Raw genomic sequence first — 15,611 nt, 5'->3', positions numbered from 1 at the left:
AGTACTGTAAAGATCCACAAGTTGTTGCTGTTGTTACAGTAACATGAATGTTGTTATTCCAATAACACAATTTTGTTGATTTATCAAAAAATACAGACTGGCACATTGTCTCTTTTGAACATTCTATAACACAATTTAAAAAACTACGACTGAACCAAGTACGAATCAAAATAGTATTATCCACAGCAGACCCGGTGACTTTACATACATTTTTACTTAAAGATAAATTCGAAATACCATTACTAAATGTTTTGGGTACGAAAACAAAAAATATGAACACGCAATATTCTTTAATAAACATAATCCTTTTCTAGTAATAATTAAAAAGTTTAAAACTTTACGAGGTGTCTCTGCGCTGAGATTATGACTTTATGAAGGAAACAACAGCGCGTCTAATATTAATAGTTCGACCAGTGAGATTTTCCACGCCCAAACTGAAACGCGATGCCATGTTCTCAGCCAATAATGAGATTAGAGAATCTATAATCCTGTATGACCGAGGAGAAACGTATTTATCTATAAATTGGTCAATGTTATAATGTTAACACACACACCCACACCAACGCACCTGTGATGATTACACCGCTCTTCTACCCTTCAGTTTCAACAGGCCTGTATTACACTTATACAATCACATAAAATCGTCAATATAATTAACATTATCTATTATTAAAGCTTTGAAGTAGTGAACGGTTTAACAATGACAGTCGTGCAAATTGACATAAAAACGGACTTGAACGAGAGAAAATGCTTTTATAGATCGAAACAATATGAATTTCTCAGGCCATTGACAGTTGGAATTCGATATAAGAGTAGGTTGTAGCATAGAACTAGAACACTAACGGGAACGCCCACTCGGTGACGTATAACGGTGATGACATAATTATGTTGTACATCGCATGCGCGAAGTCAATAAGGCACAAGTAACTTCCGGCCGTATGTCAACATGGCAGAAGCGTACGACGTCCTGGAATTTCAAGAACTTGACGGTGTAATAGATGTAAGTTATTCATAATTTTAATGAGTTTTTTTTAAATTAGTTATATAACATACCATCGGGAGTATAAACCATTTATTTTCGGACATTAAATTATCCGAACACACGTTTGTGTATCATTTTCTACTACATATTATAAAATTATTATTAATAAATTATGATGACATTCACATTTTATTTTTTTTATTTATTGTTTTGTGTATATTGTTGTTAGCCTTTGGCATGTCCGTGCCAGTTTTGGCTGGTTTCCCAGTGCCCTTTTCTTGTTTATAACAAGGGGTTTTACATAGGCTAAGCCTGTTCCCCAATCCCATTCAGACATCTTGAATAAAAATATTGTTTATAAAAAAAAAAATGTGTATTCTTTACTACAGCTTTTCTTTGCTAAAGATTTGTTTGAGACATCTCAACCTGTCGTTCCAGTAGCATCCGTAAGTTTTCTACATATACAACATACATGCATATAGTCACATAGTGTTCGTAGCAAATGGGCAAGTTATGAAACTCATTATAGTCTCGACCATGTCTATATATTTTTTTTCTTCTCAAACGATCAAATTGCTTTGGAAATGAAATGAAATGGGGTTTAACGTCCTACTGTTCTGCTCCTATGCTGGGCTAATGAAGACGGGCATACGCCATAAGGTGTGATTTAAGGGAAATTTTGCCCGGGCAGCGGCTCTATCACCTATTCTTATATCGAATTCCAACTGCCACGGGATCTTTTACGTGCATTCCAATGTATACAGGTGACCTCGGGTTTTCGTATCATCCGAAGGATTAGACAGCTGTCCTTGTCAGGCCCTCCGTACTGCATCACTGAAAAGGGGGAACCACGCCGGAAAATCTCGGCCAATGCAGGGATCGAACACCCGACCTCCAGGCTAGCGAGCCAGCGTCTTACCCACTTAGCCACGTGATCCCAAATTGCTTTGGAACAGTTTCTTTTATTTTGTATAATATTTACTTTAAAGGGACAATAACACTCTTGCTGGCTTGAAAGCTCCAGAAAATAAATAATATCTCTATCTAAGTACTAGATGTTTAAGTGTCCCACCTGTTGTGTAAATTATCCATTACATCCTATTTTACTTGTCCAGAGGGTTCGAAAATATTTTTAAATCGAAGTTTCATTTGAAAAGGTTTACGTTAGACGTTTCAAAGCATTATGTTGAATTGTTTATATAAGGTGTGTTAAGATGAAATTTGTATCATCAATTAATTGAAATATTCTAAAATAGCCTTCAAAGGCTAATATCTTCGCTCGCAATAGAGTAATTTGAATGAAATTTTCAAATTAGTCATTTTACATTTTTTATCTTCGAACTATTATAGCAAGAATGGCTAGCTCTTTATCAAAATCTTACATAATGTATATTTAAGAATAATTTAATACATTTATAAAGCTCACACATTACAAGTTGTGCACCTGTATAAAATTTATATAAATTTTGTTATCATTGTTAATATTTTATACTGAGATGCAATAAAAATAATACATCACTTTTATAAATGGATGAATGTAAATCTTGTTTGAAATGAATCCAGGTTTAACGCCCTACTTAGTACTTTTCAGCTCAATTTTGTTTTAAAGATTTGCTTTAATCTTGCAATTAAGGATGTAACAACATCATATTACGATGATAACATGTGAGAATGTTTTGAAGATTGCGTAAACGCACCCCGAACAATTCTCAATCAAAAAAATTAAACCCAACAGAATCAGTATGTTGATTTTTCTGGTACACACGTGGGGTATATAATGCAGCTTTTAAAAAGCTAGGTTTTGTGGAAGGTGCAAAGTTATGCCACGTCATCTCAGAGGTGCTATTTCATTGCGTCTCGATATATTTTGTTTACTATTATCAACCTGGCCCCAAGTTCACAAAGCATTCCCAGACTTAAGAATTTGCTCAACCTTCAATCACTGTTTTTGAGAAATATCTTTGATCCAGAAACACAAAACTTTGCACAGTTTCTTATTGATATATTTACATTAAAACAACAATAGTTAGTAAAGTGCTATATTTGAGTTAAAATAAGACAAACAATTTTGAGTAAAACCTTAACTTAAGACTGAGAATGCTTTGTGAACTTGGGGCCTTGTTTTCTTTTCATTACTTATTAACTACAATACAGTAATAACAAGAAATACAAAATCTGTAGAACACTGCTGATTAAGTTCTAGATTTAATCCTAGATTCAATCACATTTATATTTTTATACTTCCAATATTGATATTAATTCCAATAGAGCCAGGAAATGTTTAGTTTAATTATACACTTTCTATTTTGTTGTATGAAATTATCTGTATAATCTGTGTTTTTGTTACTTTCATTGTGTGAAATGCTTGCAGCAAAGTGCTGTAAATAAAATACCTGACATCACTGATCACAGTTTAACTCTATAACTTCTCATTTGACCTCAAATCTATGTGGAGTCGAGTTAGTTGGAAGAAATAAATCAAAATGGAGTGAAATCTACATTTTAATCAAATTCATACCACATGATTATATTATATCACTGTTTGCTCGTTTATATGGCAACTATATATTATTGCTAAGCTATTTTTGAATTGTAAATTACATTTACAAGTATGTAAATATTGATTCTTTGAATTATATATTGTCAATCAAAATCTGAATATGCAATGTGCTATGTAGCCATATATGTGAAATAAACTATTATTATTACTATTTACTTTCTCTGTAAATCTCTGTTAATCTGTCGACAACTTAAACAAATTTCTTTTTGAGTGTCCTCAACAAAACTATTACATACAGAAGCAAGTACACAGCTTTCGTAATTTCTATGTTGACTTATTTGTGTTCATGAAAATATCAACCTGTCTGATATATCTTACAGTTGTAGTCTGACATTGAGAATAAGACTGTAAATGTTTTGATGTTATGCCCCCACATATCTTCATATTCTCAACAGTTCTTATAAGTAAATCTATAGATGTAACTTTAATTTGAACAGGAAACAAAAATTATTATATTGTACTTCACAATTCAAGTCCTTGTCAATGGTTAAATGGTATGTTACACTTTTATCTTCAGTTTTAAACAGATAGATATAATCACTTGAAGACTGACATAGCCACAAAGCAGACATTTGACATAAAAATGATTTCTGCAACATCTGAAAGGTTACTTCGTTCATATGTAAACATTGAGTTTCCTCGGTTTTCCTTGGACTCTGAATAAAATAGACAAATTCATAAAATTCAATTAAAACAAGAAGAATTGGATTCTGATACATGTATTCATAATTTTCTCGGTTTCTGAATAAAATCGAAAAAATTACAAAAGTAAATATAAAGAAGAATCGGATATTCATACAAGTATTTATAAATAAAATTATGGGAGATTACAGAAAGAGCTAGCAGTTCTCATTATAATAGTTAAAAAATAGATAATGTAAAGGGAATTTGCTGAAAATTTCAGTCAAATTCATCCACCCTGAACCAAGTATTTAATGATTAAATTTTGGGCCTAGCCTCGATCAGCATTACTATAGTCGGTACGATAAAAAATAACCATGGTCTCGATTATCGATTTTTTGATTTAATCAGAAGTAGCAGACTGGGCTCTAATTCAGTATATATCACAGGCTAGCGATGCCATCGAGCGTTGATTATGGTCTGGATAAGTTAATTAATGTCTAATTAATAATTTAGATAACATTCCAGGCCTAAAGAAAGACCTGCAATTGACAGATTTAGCTCTTGCATAATGTCTGTTTAATATTGATGAATTAAATGTTCATATACTGATCTTTTATAAGGAAACATCGAATGTTCATATTCATAATTAAGTTAACAGAAATTTAAGTTACCGGTGACTTCCTTGGATTCAATTTCTTTGTTGTTACGCTTTTCTGTAGAAGAATTAAGGTTGATAGTCTCCCTAACCCTTCTTTTAATCTTCGATATGTGGACCCAGAATTTTTGTAAACATCTGAAATATTCATAAATCAAAATAAAAAGGTTCCTACATACAAAACAAAAGGTTCAGATATAATTAATTTTTTTTCCATGCTTGTTGATTATTCATACCGGGAACAAGATTATTTCGGAATTTAAAAGTAAAAGGATTTGACAGGTCAAGGTCAGTCATAAATAAATATACAATTTTAATTTTTATGGAGCTGCTCAGTTAAAACTTTGACCTTTAAAAAAAAATAATAATTAGTAATTCATAAAATTAAAGTAAAAGAAGATTGTTGAGAGAGAATCGTCATGCTGTCACACACTCATCGGGTGTAGTATTCGTCAATTTCATAACAAATTGCAAGTAGACTAGGCCTAGCTACGGCACTAATGTAAACAAACCTATATGCATACAACTTTGATGAGAGAAAGGGTAAAATCTAACGGGCAAACATGAAAATACAGACATTCAGCTAGTATGGGTTTAACTTAACTTCATTGTAGGTTGTCAGGGTGGACTGCCAACTAGAATCTACATAATTAATTTCTTTTGATTTGAGTTTTCACTTACTTTTTCAACGAAATAATCCGGCTCAACGTGTCTTGAACATATTGTCAAGGTCTTGTCATTTATCGGGTCTGATCTGGTAGACTGTATGATACGTAATGATTCTCTCTCCACTCTATGTTGTTTTTGGGTAAGCGATAGAATGATCAACCCCGATTTCTTTTATTGCAGGCGGAACATCCGAACAAAACACAATTCGCGCCAGGCATTTTGTTAGTGCGAGCAGAAACCGGAAGTAAGCTGTGCCCGATATCAGCGTCAGAGGCCCGCCGTCACATAAGGTAGTGACGTCACACGGTGGGCGTTCCCGTTAGTATTCTAGTTCTATGGTTGTAGCAACATTTCCCTCATAGCACACTGTATGGCGTATGCCCAGGTTCATTAGCCCAGATCGGAGCAGAACAGTACGACGTTAAACTCCATTTCATTTCCAATAAGGACACACAGTATTCCAACAATGGACTCTAGTACTTACATCATAACCAACTGTTCTACTTAGTTGATCTTCTGTTAAACTTAGACGTTTTCTGAAGTCAGTATCACCACCGCTTAGAACAGGACTTGTATATACCAGTTCATCCTTGACATACCACAGTGCCTTATAAAATACTAAATATCACAGTGAAATATGAACATTTTTCTGAACTCGTCGGAGCAGAACAGTAGAAAGTTTCATTTCATTTATATTATTTTTTCTGTTTGGTTTTATACAGATGTGAATCTATGTAGTACCATGGGTCTTTCGTCAGACGTGGAGAGCGGCCGATCCAAATCCGGTCGCCACATCCTACGTACGACCCATGCATCTTTTCTTACTACATATTTTAGTAGCCTTGTGATCGTCTAGTATTTTCACTGATTGTCTTTGCGTCCCCTTCACGTTGTGTATTTACTTCTTACTGTTATTCTTAAAACGTTTTTCTTTCCAGGAATAACAATGCAACAGTTCGTTTTTACATTTTATATATCATAGCTGCTTACATATGGTACAATGCATAATAGAATAAAGTCATTCTCTCAAACCTCATCCAACCAGAGTCGCTGGGCGAGTCTGCTGATAGAAATTGCTACATCTTTTCCTTTCTGGAATCAAGCTGCTGTCGAGAACTCAGATGGTAATCTCCCCGGAATCAATTTTAACACAGAGATCACTGCTACGATAGCTGAGTAATACAGGTTTCCTGAATCGGAAGTGACGAACGCCAAAAGAAAACACGAGTCATCTCAGGAAACCTGTATTACTCAGCTATCGTAGCAATGATCTCTGTGTTAAAATAATATTTGGAACGTGTTAAATTAGTTCTCTCACATATGTGATAATGACTGACACCAATATTGTCCTTTAAGTAATTTTACACTGAATAAGGCTTACCATTGTATAAACAAACAGTATTTATGTACGTTTAAATAATAATCATACTCTCTCTATGTGTTGCTATAAATAGGACAAAAACAGCTGAACGAGTGAAAATATTTTCATAGAAATCTGAACGAGTGAAAATATTTTTATAGAAATCTGAACGAGTGACATTGTTTTTATAGAAATCTTCAAGCCATTTTATCAAGTGCAGTGGGATCCGGTGCAAACACGGGGCTATACTATATACCGGAAAACACCGAAAAACACCGGAAAACAACCGGGAAACTACCGGAAAACACCATGTTATACTGAATACCGGAAAACACCAGAAGACACCAAATACCGGAAACAACACTAAATACCGGAAAATACACTAAATACCGGAAAACACCCTAAATAGGTAACCCGGAGCCTGGCCCTCTGGAAAACACCGGAAGAACCTACCCCCCCCCCCCGGTCCTCTGGAAAACACCGGAAAAACCTAACCCTAACAACCACCTCCTCCCCCAACTGCACACGGAGGACCAGGCTCCGGGTTACCTAATTAGGGTGTTTTCCGGTATTTAGTGAATGTTCCGGTAGTTAGCGTTTTTCCGGTGTTTTCCGTTATTCAGTATAACATGGTGTTTTCCGGTAGTTTTCCGGTGATTTCCGGTATATAGTTTTGCCGCAAACGGGCTACACTGCACTAAGATTACAAGAGTTCGCGCAATAAAAAGCTAAAAAGTAAACAAAAATTCATCATAAATATAACGTTCTATATTTTCTATTATCACACAACGAAACAATAAAGTGGCTGTTGTGTTCGTTAATACAACAGTGTTTTTTTTGTAATTCGTTTCTTTTGCCATTTCTTTAGTTGCTGCTATTATTAATTAATATGTCGTTCCGATTAATTTATCCGGGAGCCACGGTGCCTAGGTGGTTAAGACGCTGGTCGGGTGTTCGATCCCTGCATTGGTCCAGAAAGTTCATCGGGATTTTCCGACGTGGTTCCCCCTTGTTAGTGGTGCAGAACGGATGGCCTGACAAGGACAGCTGTCTAGTCCGTCGGATGAAACGAAAAACCGAGGTCCCGTGTATACATTGGAATGCACATAAAAGATGGAATTCGATATAAGAGTAGGCGATAGTGCCGCTGCCCTGGCAAAATTTCCCTCATAGCACACTGTATGGAGTATGCCCGCCTTCATTAGCCCATTTCGGAGCAGAACAGTAGGACGTTAAACCCAATTTCATTTCATTTCAAAAACGTTTCTACGAAAAACAAGATTACCAGGAATGACCTAAAGATATGACAGGTCCTAATAGGATCACCACGATTACTCCACGAATGAAACCACGATGTCGATTGTAGCCCGAATCGTGACAGTGGTAACCTAGCATTTGTCGTGCTTTCGTGGGAAAATACAATTGGGTCAGATTTTTTTTTCAAAGCAGTGAACTGAATTACAGCCCGGGACTGATCTGTCCGACCCCCTAACAAACGCTACTGAAATTATCATTGGATAATTGTCTGCATGTTTCACTGGATAATTGTCTACATGTTTCATTGGATAGTTGTCTGCATGTTTCACTGGATAATTGTCTGCATGCTTTTGTCAATACTGCCTTATGTTACCACTTTTGACATAAATAAGGATGACTGTCCGTGCAGGAAACTGCCCTCCACTGGTAGCTCTTGCTGCTGTCCATGATGGTACATGTTTCAAACATTCCTGTTGAAGATGCCCAGTTTGTATATCCTACATTACTGAGATCAGTCCATATCCAGCCAGTCATCCCTTTTGTTGCACCAATATAAGCCTTGCTCACACCTGTCAATTGCAAAGAAAACGGTTGCGTTTTACAACAAATACATCGACACTAGGAGAACTTGTGGTGGGATGAGTTTGGGGAAGGGGATGATGATGTGGGGGATGTTTACAGATACATGTTCATTTCAAAAGTAGATGTATATGGATATAATGAGGACAATACCAAAGATCTGTTATGTTTCACATTCTGGGTGATAACCAATTCATTATTCAAAGTAGGTGTGGTTAAAAAGTACCTAAGCTTTGTAAATAATTTTTTACGTCTAGCTATAAGTTCCAGAGGGGGACGGATATAACGAGGAAATACCAAAGATCCGTTATATTTTAACAATCTTCTAGAACTTAGATAAGTTCCAGAGGGGACGGATATAACGAGGAAATACCAATGATCCGTTATATTTTAACAATCTGCTAGAACTTAGATAAAGTCCAGAGGGGGACGGATATAACGAGGAAATACCAATGATCCGTTATATTTTAACAATCTGTTAGAACTTAGATAAGATGGTGTAAATATGACCCCCTTGATGACCCCACGGTGCCAGAATCTTGATTATGGAGCTGGTTGATTAACCAGGGGTCCCGGATCTGATCCCGGTTTTGACCGAGAACGTTCCTCGAGATTTCCAATTTTCGGAAAGCCTGGCAAGGACAAGCGACTGGGAAAATATATTACTATCAAAGCGTGACCAAGAAGATAATTCTGTCAATAATCACACAATTTTACAGATTATTCGCCATATTTATAGAACAATCATCAAAATCATATGTAAAGCTTAAAGTAATTATTTGCTAATTTATCTGCTTCTTTTCGTTTCAGACAGCTGCTATGGTTTGAACTTGGTTCTTAACCTTGACTCAACAACCTGGGGCGGGGGTCTTGTTTTTACAATAACTTACGAGAATTTATTCGGGAACTGTTGGTTCCGGGTAATAACTGATATCATATTATTATTATTACGTCCAATCTGGTTAAAATACAGATCTATATTTCGTTTCGTTTTTTATACTTTCGATGGTCTACACTACATGAAGATCTGACAAATTGTACTCGAAAATCGTACTAGCGGCTTTTGACCTATGACGTCAGACATTGATTAATCAATCAGCGTTGGCGTTTCTAGTGGTTTACCCACAGTTCCGTGCATGGCACGCCAAGAAGTCACCGTAACAGACTGTTTCATTGGCTTATCCTTCACTTCAACCAAAACGCCGATAATAAAACAACAGTTCCAGATCCTAGTGTACTAAAGACAAGTAAAACAAATTTTGAACTATAAAAAACGAAACGAAATAGGATCTGTGTTTTAATCAGAGTGTATTACGTCTGGATGTAGGTAACCAATACATTATTCAAAGTGGGTGTGGTTAGGGATAATTCGTACCTAAGCCTTGTAAATAATTTTGTACATCTTGTTGTTTGAGATCAGAATTGATGACTGCCAATTTACTTCCTGAAAATATCAAACAGTCGGCTACCGCTACACTCTGAATCTGTGATGTTGGTATGAGTCGTACTTTAATACCAGACAAAGGTAAATCTAAAAATCCATCTGGGTCAACTGTAGTTGTAGGCGTTGTTGTGGTAATTGTAGTTGTAGGCGGGATGGTGGAACTTACTACAGATTACAAATAAATATAAAATCTAAATTTCTTGTAATGAAAACGAATAAACACAATCATTTATTGTTAATTTCGGTTGTGATCGGACAAGCTCTAAACGGTAAGGTGGGTTGTTTTATTATATTTTGTCTTACTCGGTTTAATCTGAAAACTGTTTTTATCTGTAGACAAAGAATAGCCAGCTATATCATTCTACAAACCAAATCAACGTCTTTCGAAAATGATATAGCTCGAGGAACGTTCTCGGTCAAAACCGGGATCAGACCCGGGACTCCTGGAAATCTCGAGGAACGTTCTCGGTCAAAACCGGGATCAGACCCGGGACCCCTGGTTAATCAACCATAATCAAGATCGTGGAACAGCGATATTTCTGGGTTGAAGATGAAGTCATCAAGGAGGCCATTTTTACATCAGATGTTTTGTCTTACTCGATTTAATCTGAAAACTGTTTTTATCTGTAGACGAAAAAATGTCAGCTATATCATTCCACTAAACAAACCAACACCTCGCAAGAAATGAAATGAAATGGGGTTTAACATCCTACTGTTCTACTCCGACTGGCCTAATGAAGACGGGCATGCGCCATACAGTGTACTATGAGGGAAATTTGCCCGCACAGCGGCACTATTTCCTACTCTTATATCGAATTCCAGCTGCCAAGGGATCTTTTACGTGCACGCCAATTATACACGGGATCTCGGGGTATCGTCCCATCCGAACGACTAGACAGTTGTTCTTGCCAGGCCCTCCTTCCTGCACCAGTGACAAGGGGAAGCCATGTCGGGAAATTCTGATGAACTTTCTCGGCCAATGCAGGGATAGAACACGCGACCTCCAGGCTAGCGAGCCAGCGTCCTACCCACTTAGCCACCGTGGATCCCACCTCGCAAAAAGAGTATTTGACCTACGACATTCTTGGAATTGATCATTGGTTACTGGTATCCAATAATGAGGTCAGTGGGTCAAAGATAAATATTCATACAAATATTACTTTCACATTTCAGCTATTAGCTTTTACGAGGATCGGAAACTTCAAAAGAAATCCTTAATGATTTAGTCTGAACCAAAACACATCGCTTTCTATGACAGTGTTTACCAATCAGATATTAATATAAATGGTTGTAATTAATAAGTAACAAAAAATGTACAGATGTGACAGGGCAGGGCAAGTAAATGTGTCTAGTTGTTCGGATCGGATGAAAAACCGAGATAAACTCATGTACTAGATATCACACGGTATCGCGTATTCCCGTCTCAATTATCCCGGTTGGTGATGCAAATTAAGAAACTTTATCTCATTTCTGTAGCTATCAACAGTATTGTCACTTGCATTGTCATTTGCATGTGTCTAGTTGCAGGCGGGGGTCTGGACCCGTCCCCGCAGAGTACATTCTTTTCATCATCGACATAACGTCAAAAACAACCCCAAAAAACAGACGTTCGAAGCATTGCCACCGTTTTGGTCTCACTCGACTCTAATCCTATACATACGTACGAATCTAAATGACTAGAAATCTTTTCCCGGAGCCTCTGATTGTATAAGAATTCTCGGGTGATCTCCATCTTGGAATCTGCTCAAATCCCTAAGCACGCCCCTGACTTCAGTTAAGACTGAAAATAACTCGTAATGTCCTTAATAATGTTATATATCCATTTATTTTTACTTTCTTTCACTTTCCCCCTGATTGTTCTTAGATATCGTAAGATAAGTCTTCTCGGACAGTGTGGGGATGCATGTTTCTTTTTGCGGAAGCGGAAGCATCCATTGGTGATCAAAAACGGGTTGGTTTGTGCCTAACCACCCCCCAATAGCCTCATGGCCGTTATTATCCAATCGGTTAGGGTTATTTATTATTTGTATGATTTGGGATTTGAACTGTCTTAATGTTGACTTACCCGAAGTAGAAGGTGCTGTTGTGGGTTCTGGTGTAGCTGTAGGGTCAAAAGACAAACAACAGAAGGATGTTGGTCTGGTTTCCTGGAAAGAAAACAAACATAAAACTACCATATACCTTGATCGTTTCAATTTATGTATTTATTCAATCATTTCATGATATTTTAATGGGGTACTTCGGATGTTATTACCTTAAAATATGGACTTAAACCTCTTGATGAATTTCAAGGAAAACAAATCTTCTTAAATATATAAATAGGGGTTTTCGAGATGAAATTACCCAAAGAAACAGACAGCATAATGTCTTACCATCTGCATCAAACAATTTTAGACTTTCAAATTTAAAAAAAAAGAAAATTTCTGTATTTGCTATTAAATAAAATGTTTTAGTCAACATAAAATAAACTTCTCTAGAATAATAGGGGTTTTCGAGATGAAATTACCCAAAGAAACAGACAGCATAATGTCTTACCATTTGCAGATGCATCAAACAATTTTAGACTTTCAAATTTAAAAAAAGAAGAAAATTTCTGTACTTGCTATTACATAATTGTTTTTATAATAGGGGCTTTCGAGATGAAATTACCCAACGAAACAGATAGTATAACGTCTTACCATCTGCGATATCTCATACAATTTTAGATTTTCAAATTTAAAAAAGAAAGTAAGTTGCTTTTGAAATTTCTAATTTTTAACAAAGGGTCACACCGAATCTAAACCCGGCACTGACATTACCTCTTGCATTCTTACATTTAACTTTTAGATACTTACGGTATGTAACTGTAAGTACAGTAAAGATCCACAAGTTGTTGCTGTTGTTACAGTAACATGAATGTTGTTATTCCAATAACACAATTTTGTTGATTTATCAAAAAAGGGGTCAGACCAAATCTAAACCCAGCACTCACACTAGCACTTGCATTCTTACATTCCACTTTTCAGATACTTACGGCATGTAACTGTAAATACAGTAAAGATCCACAAGTTGTTGTTGTTGTTATTGTAACAGGAATGTTGTTATTCCAATAACACATTTTTGTTGATTTATCAAAAAATAAAGACTGGCACATTGTCTCTTTTGAACATTCTATAACACAATTTAAAAAACTACGACTGAACCAAGTACGGATCAAAATAGTATTATCCACAGCAGACCCAGTGACTTTACATAAATTTTTACTTAAAGATAAATTCGAAATACCATTACTAAATGTTTTGGGTACGAAAACAAAAAATATGAACACGCAATATTCTTTAATAAACATAATCCTTTTCTAGTAATAATTAAACAGTTTAAAACTTTACGAGGTGTCTCTGCGCTGAGATTATGACTTTATGAAGGAAACAACAGCGCGTCTAATATTAATAGTTCGACCAGTGAGATTTTCCACGCCCAAACTGAAACGCGATGCCATGTTCTCAGCCAATAATGAGATTAGAGAATCTATAATCCTGTATGACCGAGGAGAAACGTATTTATCTATAAATTGGTCAATGTTATAATGTTAACACACACACCCACACCAACGCACCTGTGATGATTACACCGCTCTTCTACCCTTCAGTTTCAACAGGCCTGTATTACACTTATACAATCACATAAAATCGTCAATATAATTAACATTATCTATTATTATAGCTTTGAAGTAGTGAACGGTTTAACAATGACAGTCGTGCAAATTGACATAAACACGGACTTGAACGAGAGAAAATGCTTTTATAGATCGAAACAATATGAATTTCTCAGGCCATTGACAGTTGGAATTCGATATAAGAGTAGGTTGTAGCGCCGCTGTCTGGGCAACATTTCCCTCATAGCACACTGTATGGCGTATGCCCAGGTTCATTAGCCCAGATCGGAGCAGAACAGTATGACGTTAAACTCCATTTCATTTCCAATAAGGACACACAGTATTCCAACAATGGTACTTACATCATAACCAACTGTTCTACTTAGTTAATCTTCTGTTAAACTTAGACGTTTTCTGAAGTCAGTATCACCACCGCTTAGAACAGGACTTGTATATACCAGTTCATCCTTGACATACCACAGTGCCTTATAAAATACTAAATAATTTACTCCCGTAAAATCACAGTGAAATATAAACATTTTTCTGAACTCGTCGGAGCAGAACAGTAGAAAGTTTCATTTCATTTATATTATTTTTTCTGTTTGGTTTTATACAGATGTGAATCTATGTAGTACCATGGGTCTTTCGTCAGACGTGGAGAGCGGCCGATCCAAATCCGGTCGCCACATCCTACGTACGACCCATGCATCTTTTCTTACTACATATTTTAGTAGCCTTGTGATCGTCTAGTATTTTCACTTATTGTCTTTGCGTCCCCTTCACGTTGTGTATTTACTTCTTACTGTTATTCTTAAAACGTTTTTCTTTCCAGGAATAACAATGCAACAGTTCGTTTTCACATTTTATATGTCATAGCTGCTTACATATGGTACAATGCATAACAGAATAAAGTCATTCTCTCAAACCTCATCCAGCCAGAGTCGCTGGGCGAGTCTGCTGATAGAAATTGCTACATCTTTTCCTTTCTGGAATCAAGCTGCTGTCCAGGAACTCAGATGGTAATCTCCCCGGAATCAAATGAAATCTGGCTTAAAAGTTTCTTTTATAGGACCTGTGAACATCACGCACAAACTGGTCTATTGATGACCCTGAACCTGTGCAGAAATATTCCATGCACAATTTTAGTGTAGACGAGAAAAGGTATTCAGATCTAAGGAGAGTTCTTCTATCTTTAATACGGGAAACTAGTGTCGGATTTACCTATAGGCTTGACGGACCTATGGCCTCTAGATCTAGGGGTCCTCGGATTTACCTATAGGCTTGGCAGACCTATGGCCTCAAGATCTAGGGGTCCTCGGATTTACCTATAGGCTTGGCAGACCTATGGCCTCTAGATCTAGGGGTCCTCCACAGAGAGAGAGAGCGAGAGAGAGAGATGAGGTTTAACGTCCACTCAACACAAACTAGGTAATTTCGGGACTAACACACGGTTCAATATAATTTCAATAGTTCGCTTCCGCGTAGTGGTCTTTAGTAGTGAGAGGAAACCGGAGGACCCGGAGACAACCCACGTACAACCGGGGAACTGAAACCACGGCAGTTGACTCAATGACAGACCTTATGATACAGCGCGCACGTGCTAACCATTCGGCCATCCAAACCCCGTTTAAGATAGACTCTCAGGGCCCTCACAAGTTTATGTGGCGCCCCATGGCAAAAGTGTCACCCCCACCCCTGCATACTGTAACTGCTTTGTTCAGTGCCTGCACTCAGTTGACTTTTTATGATTAAAAAAACATTTTAAATACAATTCCTTTTTAATACTGTTAACTAAATAACTATTTATTAAATCAACTTATTTGTGTTTATTTGTGTTTATAAAACGC

At 36.6% G+C, this 15,611-nt stretch overlaps 2 long non-coding RNA genes across 2 annotated transcripts; one reads left to right on the top strand and one right to left on the bottom strand.

Moving 5' to 3' along the window:
* The first annotated feature begins 836 nt into the window (after positions 1-836).
* On the top strand, positions 837-5,822 carry LOC126812373 (uncharacterized). The gene is made up of 3 exons (XR_007675903.2): positions 837-1,000; positions 1,372-1,428; positions 5,671-5,822. It is a non-coding gene; the product is annotated as an uncharacterized LOC126812373 (long non-coding RNA).
* Positions 2,299-5,734, bottom strand: LOC126812359 (uncharacterized). Its single transcript, XR_007675895.1, has 3 exons — positions 5,503-5,734; positions 4,838-4,959; positions 2,299-4,198 (listed from the first exon to the last, which is right to left on the bottom strand). It is a non-coding gene; the product is annotated as an uncharacterized LOC126812359 (long non-coding RNA).
* Positions 5,823-15,611: the final 9,789 nt, after the last annotated feature.

This window comes from Patella vulgata, chromosome 1 (assembly GCF_932274485.2).
Source record: "Patella vulgata chromosome 1, xgPatVulg1.2, whole genome shotgun sequence".
Taxonomy (NCBI): Eukaryota; Metazoa; Mollusca; class Gastropoda; family Patellidae; genus Patella; species Patella vulgata.
The sequence above is the reverse complement of the archived record's forward strand: the minus strand, read 5'-3'. Positions and strand labels throughout refer to the sequence as shown.